The 12,398-nt window shown below is 43.3% G+C and overlaps 1 pseudogene; it reads right to left on the bottom strand.

Annotated features, from left to right (window-relative positions):
- Positions 1-1,582: 1,582 nt before the first annotated feature.
- LOC111960906 (2-oxoglutarate dehydrogenase complex component E1-like) lies at positions 1,583-8,917 on the bottom strand (annotated as a pseudogene).
- Between the last annotated feature and the right edge of the window lie 3,481 nt (positions 8,918-12,398).

Raw genomic sequence — 12,398 nt, 5'->3', positions numbered from 1 at the left:
TGAGTAGTGGAATACACCACCAGTTGTGTGGATCAACCAACACAGAATGGGATTCGAATCTACACGACATTGAACTGATCGAGACGTAGGACATGAGACTTTTGGATACCCAGCCCACAATAGTGAGTCTAGAAGCCATAGAGACATTTTTGGGACTCGAGGATCCTAGTTGTTTCAGAATATAGAAGGTAGTTTTCTACCATCACTTAGTGTTCATACCGAATAGAGTAAATGTGTTATGCCTCACTAGTTGCTAGTCCACCAAGAAGAGTTAGTTGGCTACGTTTGGTTGTGTTATTCTCTTAGAAGATTGTTCTCTCATTCGATAGATTCGACGAGGAGGGTTTTGCCATTGTGTCGACGAGGAGGGTTTGGTATTGTGTTATCGGAGAGAGTTCCATTGTGTTGAGAGGGGTTTCTATTTGTGTTACAAGGTAGTTGTGTGGGGCAGGAAGGGTTTCCAGTGGTGTCAACAGGAGGGTTTCTATTGGGGAGGGTTTTCTATTGGGTTACCAGGAGGGTTTCCGATTGGGGTTGTTGACCCAGGAAGGGTTTCTATTGTGTCACGGTTCTGGAGGTTGTGTCAGCAGAAAGGAGGGATTGAACCAGAGTCTATCGTGTCTATCTTTATGGGATTTCGCAGAGGGGTTTCTATTCGTGTCACCATGAGAGTTTTCCATGTGTTCACCAGGAAGGGTTTCCATTGTGTCACGCAGGAGAGTTTCTATTGTGTTCCAGGAGGGTTTCCATTGTGTCACAAGGAGAGTTTTCTATTTGTCACCAGGAGAGTTTCTATTGTGTCACCAGGAGGGTTTCCCATTGTGTCACCAGGAGGGTTTCCATTGTGTCACCAGGAGGGTTTCCCAATTGTGTCACCAGGAGAGTTTACATTGTGTTAGAAGGAGGGTTTCTATTATTCACCACGAGAGTTTTCCACATTGTGTCACAGAGGGTTTTTCCACTTGTGTCACCAGGAGGGGTTTCACATTGTGGTCACAAGAGGGTTTCCATTGTGTCACCAGGAGAGTTTCCCATTGTTGTCACCAGGAGAGTTTCGCATTGTGTCACCAGGAGAGTTTCATTTGTGTTACCAGAAGAGGTTTCCAATTGTGTCACCAGAAAGAGTTTCCCATTGTGTCACCAGGAGGGTTTTCCATTGTGTCCAGGAGAGTTTCCATTGTGTCACCAGGAGAAGGTTTCCATTGTGTCACCAGGAGAGTTTTCCATTGTGTTCACCAGGAGGGTTTTCTATTGTGTTACCAGAAGAGTTTCCATTGTGTCACAAAGGAGAGTTTTTCCATTGTGTCACCAGGAAGAGTTTTCTATTGCTGTCACCAAGGAGAGGTTTCATTGTGGTACCAGGAGAGTTTTCATTTGTGTCACCAGGAGGGTTTCTATTTGTTCACCAGAAGAGTTTCCATGGTGTCACCAGGAGGAAGTTTCCATTGTGTACCAGGACGGGTTTCATTGTGTCACCAGGAGAGTTTCCATTGTGTCACCAGGAGGGTTTCCATCTGTGTCACCAGGAGTGTTTCCATTGTGTTACCAGGGAGAGTTTCCATTGTGGTCATCAGGGCCACCACATGGACAGTGCTGTGTGTAGTGTTGCAGGATGTGTTACCTGGTTGTTGACCACCACATGGACATTGCAGTGGGTGGTGTAGGAGGGCAGGTCAGAGAGGTGGAAGGTCTCATAGACAACCCCCTGGCCTGCAAACGCTGCATCACCATGGAGCAGGATGGACATCACCTGGATCACACACACAGAAATATAAATGCGTACATACTATTTTTCCCTCTGTGTCTCCACAGTAGAACTGCTCAGCCTTGTTCTTGCCCTGCACCACGGGGTCCACAGCCTCCAGGTGGGAGGGGTTAGCCATGAGTGACAGTGGGATGTTCCTATCAGTGACCCGGTTGATCCTACGGTGCCACATCCCCAAATGGTACTTCACATCTCCAGAACCCTGATGGGGAGAAGGAGAGAGATAGAGAGAGGGGGGAGGGATAAAGAAAGGGCATGTTCAGAAGTGAAATGGAGGTGAATTGTATGAGTAAACATTTTTCATTTTCTTTAGCTTCTGATAGGACTTTTTCCATGTTATTCACTTTCCACATTGTGTTACCGGGAGTTTCCAATGTGTTAGCAGGGGAGTTTCCAATGTGTTAGCAGGGGAGTTTCCACATTGTGTTACCAGGAGTTTCCATTGTGTTACCAAGAGAGTTTCTATTGTGTTACCAGGAGTGTTACCAGGAGGGTTTCCATTGTGTCACCAGGGTGGTTTCTTTTGTGTCACCAGGGGGGTTTCTATTGTGTCACCAGGAGAGTTTCCACATTGTGTTACCAAGAGAGTTTCTATTGTGTCACCAGGAGGGTTTCTATTGTGTCACCAGGAGGGTTTCCACATTGTGTCACCAGGAGAGTTTCCACATTGTGTCACCATGAGAGTTTCCACATTGTGTCACCACGAGAGTTTCCACATTGTGTCACGAGGAGTTTCACACTTTGTCACGAGGAGGTTTCACCATTGTGTCAACCACGAGAGTTTCCACATTGTGTCACCAGGAGAGTTTCGCAGCATTGTGTCACCCTAGGAGAGTTACACATTGTGTCACGTCACGAGAGTTTCCACATTGTATGTCACCCACGCAGAGTGTTCCACATTGGTACACAGAGTTTCCACATTGTGTCAACCACAGGTCATGTTTCACCACGATGGTATTCCCTACGAGTTCCCAGTTGTGGTTCACCACGAGAGTTGTCCACATTGTTCACCAGAAGATTCCACATTGTGTCACCAGAGGTTTCCACATGGTACAGGAGGTTTCCATCGATGTCACCAGGAGGCGTTCCATTGGTCACCAGGAGGTTTCTATTGTGCTTACTCAGGAGGATTTCCATTGTAGTTACCAAGTTTCCATTGTGTTACCAGGAGGATTTTCCATTGTGTTCAATTCTTATCAGGAGAGTTCTATTGTGTTTACCAGGAAAGTTTCCATTGTGTTACCAGAGAGTTTTCCATAGTGTCACCAGGAGAGGTTCCATTGTCACGTTATTTTTACCAGGAGTTTCCATTGTGTTAAATCCACCAAGGAGGGTTAGCAACTGCCGCAGCTAACGCAAGCACCAGTGTACCGGAGTTCCATCTATTGTGTCACCAGGAGGGTTTCTTTATGTCACCAGGAGGTTTCTATTGTGTCACCAGAGGGTTTCATTGTGTCAACCAGGAGGGTTTCTATTTGTCACCAGGAGGGCTTCGTGCCAAGTTTCTATCGTTAACAGGAGGGTTTTCCATTGTGTCACCCAGGAGAAGTTTCCATCTGTGTCAGGCAGGAGAGTTCTATGTGTCACTGGAGTTCCATTTGTTACCAGGAGCGTTACATTGTGTCACCAGAAGAGTATTCCATTGTGTTATCCAGGAGGTTCTCATGTTGTCACCAGAGGGGTTACCATGGTCAGCAGGAGGGTTTCTCCTGTTGTCAACCAGAGAGAGTTCCATTGTTCACCAGAGGGTTTCCCATGGTGTTAGCAGGAGGGTTTCTATGTTAGTCACCAGAGGAGAGGTTCCATGTTTACCAGAGAGTTTTCCTATTGTGTTACCAGAGAGTTATACCATTGTGTTACCAGAGAGTTTCCATTGTGTTACCAGGGGTTCTATTGTGTTACCAGATGTTTTCATTGTTCACCAGGAGATGTCCACATTGTTCACCAGGAGGGTTTCCATTGTGTCACCAGGTAGACTTCTGTATTGTCACCAGCAGTTTTCATTGTGTCACCAGAGAGTGTCCACATTGTGTCACCAGAGAGTTCCACATTGTGTCACCAGGAGTAGTTCCACATTGTGTCACCAGGAGATTTCCACATTGTGTCACCAAGGAGAGTTCCACATTGTGTCACCGAGGAGGTTTCCACATGGTGTTCACCAGAACGAGAGTTCCACAATTGTTACCACGGAGTCCACATTTGTCACCAGGAGTTTCCACATTGTGTCACCAGGAGACTTTCCACAATTGGTGGTCCAACCATGAAGACCCTTTCCCCAATCCACATTGTGTCACCCGAGAGTTTCCACATTGTGTCACCACGAGATTCCACATTGTGTCACCACGAGAGTTTCCACATGTGGTCACCAGAAGAGTTTCCACATGTGTCACCAGAAGAGTTCCATTGTTGTCACGAGGGAGGTTCCATTAGTTCACGAGGAGGTTCTATGGTGTTACCAGAGGTTTCCATTGTTTACCAAGGGTTCTATTGTGTTACCAGGAGATTCTATGATTTACCAGGAGGGGTTTCCATTGTGTCACCAGGAGGGTTTCTATTGTGGCACCAAAGAGAGTTTTCTTTGTGTTACCAGAGGTTCCATTGTGTTACAGGAGGGTTTCTATGTTCCACGGGAGGGTTTCTATGTGTCACCAGGAGGTTTCTCATGTTGTCACCAGGAGGGTTGTCTCTACGTGTCACCCATGGGGTTTCATTGTGTCACCAGGAGGTTCTATCCGTGTCACCATGAGAGTTTCCATTGTGTCACCAGGAGGTTTCCATTGTGTCACCAGAGAGAGTTCTATGTGTTACCAGAGTTTCCACTTGTGTCACCAAAGAGGAGTTTCACATTGTGTCACCAGAGATTTCTATTGTGTCACCAGGAGAGTTTCCATTGTGTCACCAAGAGTTTCCATTGTGGTCACCAGAGGGGTTCTCCATTGGTCACCAGGAGAGTTTCCATTGTGTATGAGGAGGGTTTCTATTATGTCACCACGAGAGTTTCCACATTGTGCACAGAGGTTCCACATTGTCACCAGGAGGGTTTCCACATTTGTCACCAGGAGGTTTCCATTGTGTCACCAGGAGAGTTTCCATTGTGTCACCAGGAGGAGTTTCCATATGTGTCACCAGGAGAGTTCCATTGTGTACCAAAGATGTTTCCATTGTTCACCAGAAGATTTCCATTGTACCGAGTCCATGTGTCACCAGGAGAGTTTCCATTGTGTCACCAGGAGAGTTTCCATTGTGTCACCAGGAGAGTTTCCAATTGTGTCACACAGGAGGGTTTCTATTGTGTTACAGAAGATTTTTCCAACTTTGTGTCACCAGGAGAGTTTCATTGTGTCACCAGAGAGTTTCTATTGTGTCACCAGGAGAGTTTCCATTGTGTCACCAGGAGATTTTCCATTGTGTCACCAGGAGGGTTCATTGAAATGTCAACCAGAAGAGTTTCCTTGTTCACCAGAGAGTTGCCATTGTGTCACCAGGAGTTTCCATATGTGTCACCAGAGAGTTCGATATGTGTCACCTGGTTTAGGCACATAGTTGTGTCACACAGGAGTGTTTCCAATTGTGTTACCCAGCCCATCATATACAGAGGCAAGAGAGTTCTCCATTGTTTCATCAGGAGGGTTTTCTAATTGTGTCACCAGGATGTTCCATTTGTGTTACCAGGAGGTTTCCATTGTGTTACCAGGAGTTTCCATTGTGTCAACAGGGTTCTATTGTGTCACCAGGATTCCATTTGTTCACCAGGGAGGTTTCCATTGTGTCCACCGAGGGTTTCCATCGTGTCACCAGGAGTGTTTCCATTGGTGTACCAGGGAGATTTCCCATTGTGTCACCAGGAGTGTTTCCATTGTGTTACCAGGAGATTTTCATTTAGGTTTCCATTTCACCAGGAGTTTTCCAATTTGTACCAGGAGAGTTCACATGTGTCACCAGGAGAGTTTCCATTGTTCAACCAGGAGTGTTTCCATTGGTGTTACGATCCGCAGGAGTGTTTTGTGTTCCATGGGAGCCATGTTCACCAGGAGTTTCCATTGTGTTACCGAAAGTCCAGGTCAGTGTTTCCAATTGTGTACCAAGGAGCAGTTTCCCATTGTCACCAAGGAGGTTTCCAATTTGTGTACCAGGAGATGGTCAGGTTTCCATTTTTAACCAGAGAGTTTCCATTAGTTCCACAGGACGCTCTCCATTGTTTTACCCAGGAGAGCATTTCCAAAAGTCCGACTTCACCAGAGGTTTCCATTGTGTCACCAGGTGAGTGTTTCCATGATTTACCAGGAGAGTTTCCATTGTGTCACCAGGAGTGTTTCCATTGTGTTACCAGGAGAGTTTCCATTCTACACCTGGGTTGTTATCTTTAGGGCACCAATGAACATCATGTCCCTTCCTGTACTGTACTCTATACCATCTACTGCATCTTGCCATCTTGATGTAATGTATCACTAGCCACTTTAAACAATGCCACTTTATATAATGTTTACATACCCTACATTACGCATCTCATATGTATATACTGTACTCTATACCATCTACTGCATCTTGCCTATGCCGTTCGGCCATCACTCATTCATATATTTTTATGTACATATTCTTATTCATTTACACTTGTGTGTATAAGGTAGTTGTTGTGAAATTGTTAGGTTAGATTACTTGTTATATATTACTGCATGGTCGGAACTAGAAGCACAAGCATTTCACTACACTCACATTAACATCTGCTAACCATGTGTATGTGACAAATAAAATGTGATTTGATTTGCTCTCTACTGGCTGTATAATTGACCTCATCAGCAGCTTCCAGCTTGGAGTCAAACTGACAGAAGATCTGATCCAGCTCCTTACGGATCACATTGGCCAACACATTCACCTCCCCCTGGAGAGAGAGAAACTAAGAGAAACTTTTAGCTTTCATGTACAGTATAGTAAATGTTACAGGTCTAATGAACAGTCTATGGGTTTTCCAGTAAAGAACATGTTAAACAGCATGTAAGTAGTTGTAATGGAAACTGTGAATATTCCCGGGATCCCAGCAACCAGGAGAGCTACAACAGTAGGTTGAGACTGGTGTCTAGTACTACCGTAGCTACGCTACGTGTGGGGCAACCTGTGATTGGCATTTCCATGGTAACAGTACCTGTGGGGCATGCCCATGATGATGCTCTCTACTCCGTTCATGCTGGACTTGTCGATGATGGTCTTCAGGGCCGGGATGAGAGACTCACAGCCCTCCAGACCAAAACGCTTCTCTGATGACCACTTCCTCTGGAGGAACTCCTTGAACCTGACCAACAGGAAGTCATACAAGGTTAGGCCCCGCCCACCCCTCATTTTACCCAGTCCAGAATCCAGTGATAGAGTTATACAGTGAAGTCCGGAATTGTTGGATCCCTTGACAAAGAGCAAAAAAGACTGTATAAAATAATACAAATACTGATCTATATTGTATGTAAAAAATACATTAAAATGATATTCTTTTATACTAATACAATTGCTCAGAAAAATTTATTTTGTTTGACAAGTAATAATAAAAATGTCAAAATTATGAAGGTGGATCCCCTGTTTTCAATACTCCATCACCCTCCTCTTGGGAGGATAATGACACTGAGACTTTTTCAAAAATGTTTTATGAAATTGGGGAACACATTGGGAGGGATCTTAGGGCCTCCAGAGTGGCGCAGCGGTCTAAGGCACTGCATCTCAGTGCTAGAGGTATCACTACAGACCCTGGTTTGATTCCAGGCTGTATCACAACGGGCCGTGATTGGGAGTCCCACGGGGCGGCGCACAATTGGCCCAGCATCATCCGGGTTTGACCGGGGTAGGCCGTCATTGTAAATAAGTATTTGTTCTTATCTGACTTGCCTAGTTAAATGAAGGTTACATAATAAAATAAAAAAACAATAGACCATTCCTCCATACATAATCAATCCTTGATAACCGTTGTCTGCGCTTATGTGTCACGGCTGTTGAATGAAGTGGACCAAGGTGCAGCGTGATTAGCATACATTTTCTTTTTATTAGAAATGACGCCGAAAAAACAATAAACAATACAAAATAAACCGTGAAGCTTAAGGCTATGTGCCACAAACAAAGTCAACCTCCCACAAAGACAGGTGGGAAAAAGAGCTATCTAAGTATGGTTCTCAATCAGAGACAACGATAGACAGCTGTCCCTGATTGAGAACCCTACCCGGCCAAAACATAGAAATCCAAATAATAGAACTAAAGAACATAGAATACCCACCCCAAATCACACCCTGACCAAACCAAATAGAGACATAAAAAGGATCTCTAAGGTCAGGGCGTGACATTATGGACTGCCCTCTTCAATTCAAACCACAGGTTTTAAATGGGGTTCAAGTCCAGAGACTACAGAGATGGCCATTGCAAAATGTTGATTTTGTGGTCAAGTAACCATTTCTTTGTGGATGTTGATGTGTGTGGGGGGTTATTGTCTTGCTTGAAGATCCACTTGCGGCCAAGTTTCAGTCTCATGGTAGAGGCAACCAGGTTTCTGGCTAAAATGTCCTGGTACTGGGTAAAGTTCATGATGCTGTTGACCTTAACAAGGACCCCAGGACCAGTGGAAGCAAAATAGCCCCATAATATCAAAGATGCACCACCATATTTTACAGTAGGGAAGAGGTATTTTCTGCATTTGCATTGTTCTTTTGAAGGCCAAACCCACCACTGGTGTGCGTGGCCAAAGACCTCTATTTTTGTGTCATATGACCATACTTACAGACACACAGACATACTTGGTGGATCGAACCATTCTGGTCAGCAAGGTCCTCTTCTCCTCCAGGGTAAACTGCATGACACCTGGCCTCTCAAACTTCTGTCTGATCCACTGGCACTGCTCCAGGTCATTAATGAACATGAACTCTACCCCAATAGACTGACAGTATGCCATCTACAGGACAGGAAAAGAGAGGTGAGGTCAGTGTGTGTGTGTGCATGTGTGTACTATTTTTGTTAGTAATGAGTAAGTCTGTGTTGTATACGATGCGGCGGATCTACTTTACCTCGAGGTGGCTTATGATCTCTGAGGGGCAGAACGCTCTCGCTGCCCCCGATGATGGTGGTGGTGGGGAGCCAGAACACCTTGTCCAGGTCAGACTCATCCAGACCATAAAACCCTGCCATCATCACCATGGAGACAGAGGATAGGGCAGAAGAAACAAAATATAATGTCAGGAGAGAGGAAGTGGTGATCCGAGAAAGAGAGAGAGGAAGAAAGAGGAATGGAGAAAGACAAAGAGAGGGAGAGTGAGGGGGGGCATGGAGATGGAAGGCAAATATAAACATCAAACCTACTTCATATCTAGAGAAACACACTTTTTTCGAATCTAAGTTATACATACAGCCAAAAAGCTCAGCATTGATTGGTTAAAAGCTCATAGAGGCACAACATTAGTTTGATGGACAAAAACAGGGTTATTGCATGACACGAGAGATGGGAGGGATAGGATCAGGTGACAGAGAGCGGAAGAGATGAAGAGAAAGAGGGGGAAGAGACAATACCAATGTTAAAATGGAGAAAGTTGTTGGAGAGAGAGAGGTGACAAAAATGTAATTCAGCTTCTAGAATACTGTACTTCTAGATTCTAGAAATTATATTATGGAGTGGTATAGCAACAGGAGAGAGGGATGATTTCCTGTCTGGAATGAAAGGGTGAGTGATGATGCAAATACAAAATGGCGGCAGGCAATGGCGTGCACTTGATAGGATGTCACAGAGAATCCTAACATATGGAATTGTTTTAAGATGGTCAAACCAAGGATCACTTAACTATTTGATTTAGAATTTTAGAACCCCTTTAGAGGTATAAAAAAAGTATTTAAAAAAGTGTTTGATGAAACACTGAATTTGACCTTTCTGCTATTAGCCCATAGAAACACATTGAATAACAGATTCATACATGGAAAAACAGATAGTAAAAAAAATTATCAAAAGGAAGTTTGTTTTATAATGTCTGTCCTATATCTGAGCGATACAAGAAAGATCAATATATATATATTTTTTTAAATGGACACTAAACTATCTCCATATATACTTCCATTAGTTTTTTAAAAACTGATACGGGCTACCTTCAGACTAGTCTAGTGAGGCTTGTGGGCGTCCTAGAGAAAAACATCTCATCTTTCCATAGGGGCTCATATTAGTGTGTAGAACAAACTAATCAGATGCTACAGATGTTTTCGTGAGAAGACCTATTTTCGGGATGTCTCATGGTCTGACAAATGCCACTGTAGCTCGGCCACCTTCCTCCGCAGATGTGGAAGACCACATTTGGCGGATGCGGTGGATTGATACACAGCCCATGCAAAACAACATATCTCTAGTTTAAACAGACGTATTTTGATGTCATTTTTTGTTACTGCTTATTAGATTTTCGTGGGGGCACGGATATCGCCTCTAGAGGTTTAAACAATATGGTCATTTTCAGATATACAGGGTAAAGTTGATCATTTCATAACGAGGACAGCAAACATTTTTGCAAGGCGCACTGCATGTCCGAAGCGGGAGGAGAAAACAAGAACTCCGTAAAAACATCCAACATCCGATTTAGAGATGGAAATCCTTTATAGTTGTGCTATATATTCATTGGCTATGTCATAGCTCATTTGTAAATTATAAATATTGATACATTAGTAGCTCAAACACTTAATCTGAAAAAATGACAAGTTCATTTGTGGGTGATGGTGATTTCAGAACCAAAGTGGAGGGACAAAAAACAGGCTGCATTGCCCCCTAATCTGATAGTGGTAATGAGATGGTAGATGCCTAGTCTCCCTTATGTGCTCAACTAAGGTGTCTACATAGTACATACACCATAGACATACATTATTTACACACACACACACACACACACACACACACACACACACACACACACACACACACACACACACACACAACACACACAACACACACACACCACACACAGGGGTCAGCTCAGACAGATCCAGCTCAGAGAGGCCCAGCTCATGAGCTGATGAATGTGTTTATGCAACAAATGTTAGTGCACCGTATCATATCGCATTGAAAGTATTGTTCCGTTATCGTATGGAGCCCAGGTATCTAGAGACGTATCGAATCGTTTGAAAGGGAAAGATGCACATCCCTAACATACTTGTAGGCACTCACACACACACAAAACACACACACTTCCGAAAAAACAAACCTGGGACCACTCTACTTCTACCACTACACTACACTCTACTCAGAGCAACTAGATAGATAGACAAGAGCTACAGCAAGGGAGCGTAGCGTTATGACTGTGCGTAGAGTTATGACTGTAACGTTATGACTGTAGCGTAGAGTTATGACTGTAGCGTAGCGTTATGACCGTAGCATTATGACCATAGTGTAATGTTATGACTGTAGTGTAACGTTATGACTGTAGTGTAACGTTATGACTGTAGTGTAATGTTATGACTGTAGTGTAACGTTATGACTTAGTGTACGTTATGACTGTAGTGTAATGTATGACTGTAGTGTACGTTATGACTGTAGTTAACGTTATGACTGTAGTGTAACGTTATGACTGTAGTGTAACGTTATGATGTAGTGTAATGTTATGACTGTAGTGTAACGTTATGACTGTAGCGTAACGTTATGACTGTAGTGTAATGTTATGACCATAGTGTAATGTTATGACTGTAGTGTAATGTTATGACTGTAGTGTAATGTTATGCTGTAGCGTAGCGTATGACCGTAGCATTATGACCATAGTGTAATGTTATGACTGTAGTGTAACGTTATGACTGTAGTGTAATGTTATGACTGTAGTGTAACGTTATGACTGTAGCGTAACGTTATGACTGTAGTGTAACGTTATGACCATAGTGTAATGTTATGACTGTAGTGTAATGTTATGACTGTAGTGTAATGTTATGACTGTAGCGTAGCGTTATGACCGTAGCATTATGACCATAGTGTAATGTTATGACTGTAGTGTAACGTTATGGCTGTAGCGTAACGTTATGACTGTAGTGTAATGTTATGACTGTAGTGTAGTGCTATGACCGTAGCATTATGACCATAGTGTAATGTTATGACTGTAGTGTAACGTTATGACTGTAGCATTATGACCATTGTGTAATGTTATGACTGTAGTGTAACGTTATGACTGTGTGTAGTGCTATGACCGTAGCATTATGACCATAGTGTAATGTTATGACTGTAGTGTAACGTTATGACCGTAGCATTATGACCATATGTAACGTTATGACTGTAGTGTAGTGCTATGACCGTAGCATTATGACCATAGTGTAATGTTATGACTGTAGTGTAACTTTATGACCGTAGCATTATGACCATAGTGTAATGTTATGACTGTAGTGTAGTGTTATGACCGTAGCATTATGACCATAGTGTAATGTTATGACTGTAGTGTAACGTTATGACTGTAGCATTATGACCATAGTGTAATGTTATGACTGTAGTGTAACGTTATGACTGTAGCGTGACGTTATGATGTAGTGTAATGTTATGACTGTAGCGTAACGTTATGACTTAGATTATGACCATAGTGTAATGTTATGACTGTAGCGTAGCGTTATGACTATAGCATTATGACCATAGTGTAATGTTATGACTGTAGTGTAACGTTATGACTGT

Source organism: Salvelinus sp. IW2-2015, linkage group LG4q.1:29, assembly GCF_002910315.2.
Source record: "Salvelinus sp. IW2-2015 linkage group LG4q.1:29, ASM291031v2, whole genome shotgun sequence".
Taxonomy (NCBI): Eukaryota; Metazoa; Chordata; class Actinopteri; order Salmoniformes; family Salmonidae; genus Salvelinus; species Salvelinus sp. IW2-2015.
Note: the sequence above shows the minus strand (reverse complement) of the source record. Positions and strands in the feature narration are given on the sequence as shown.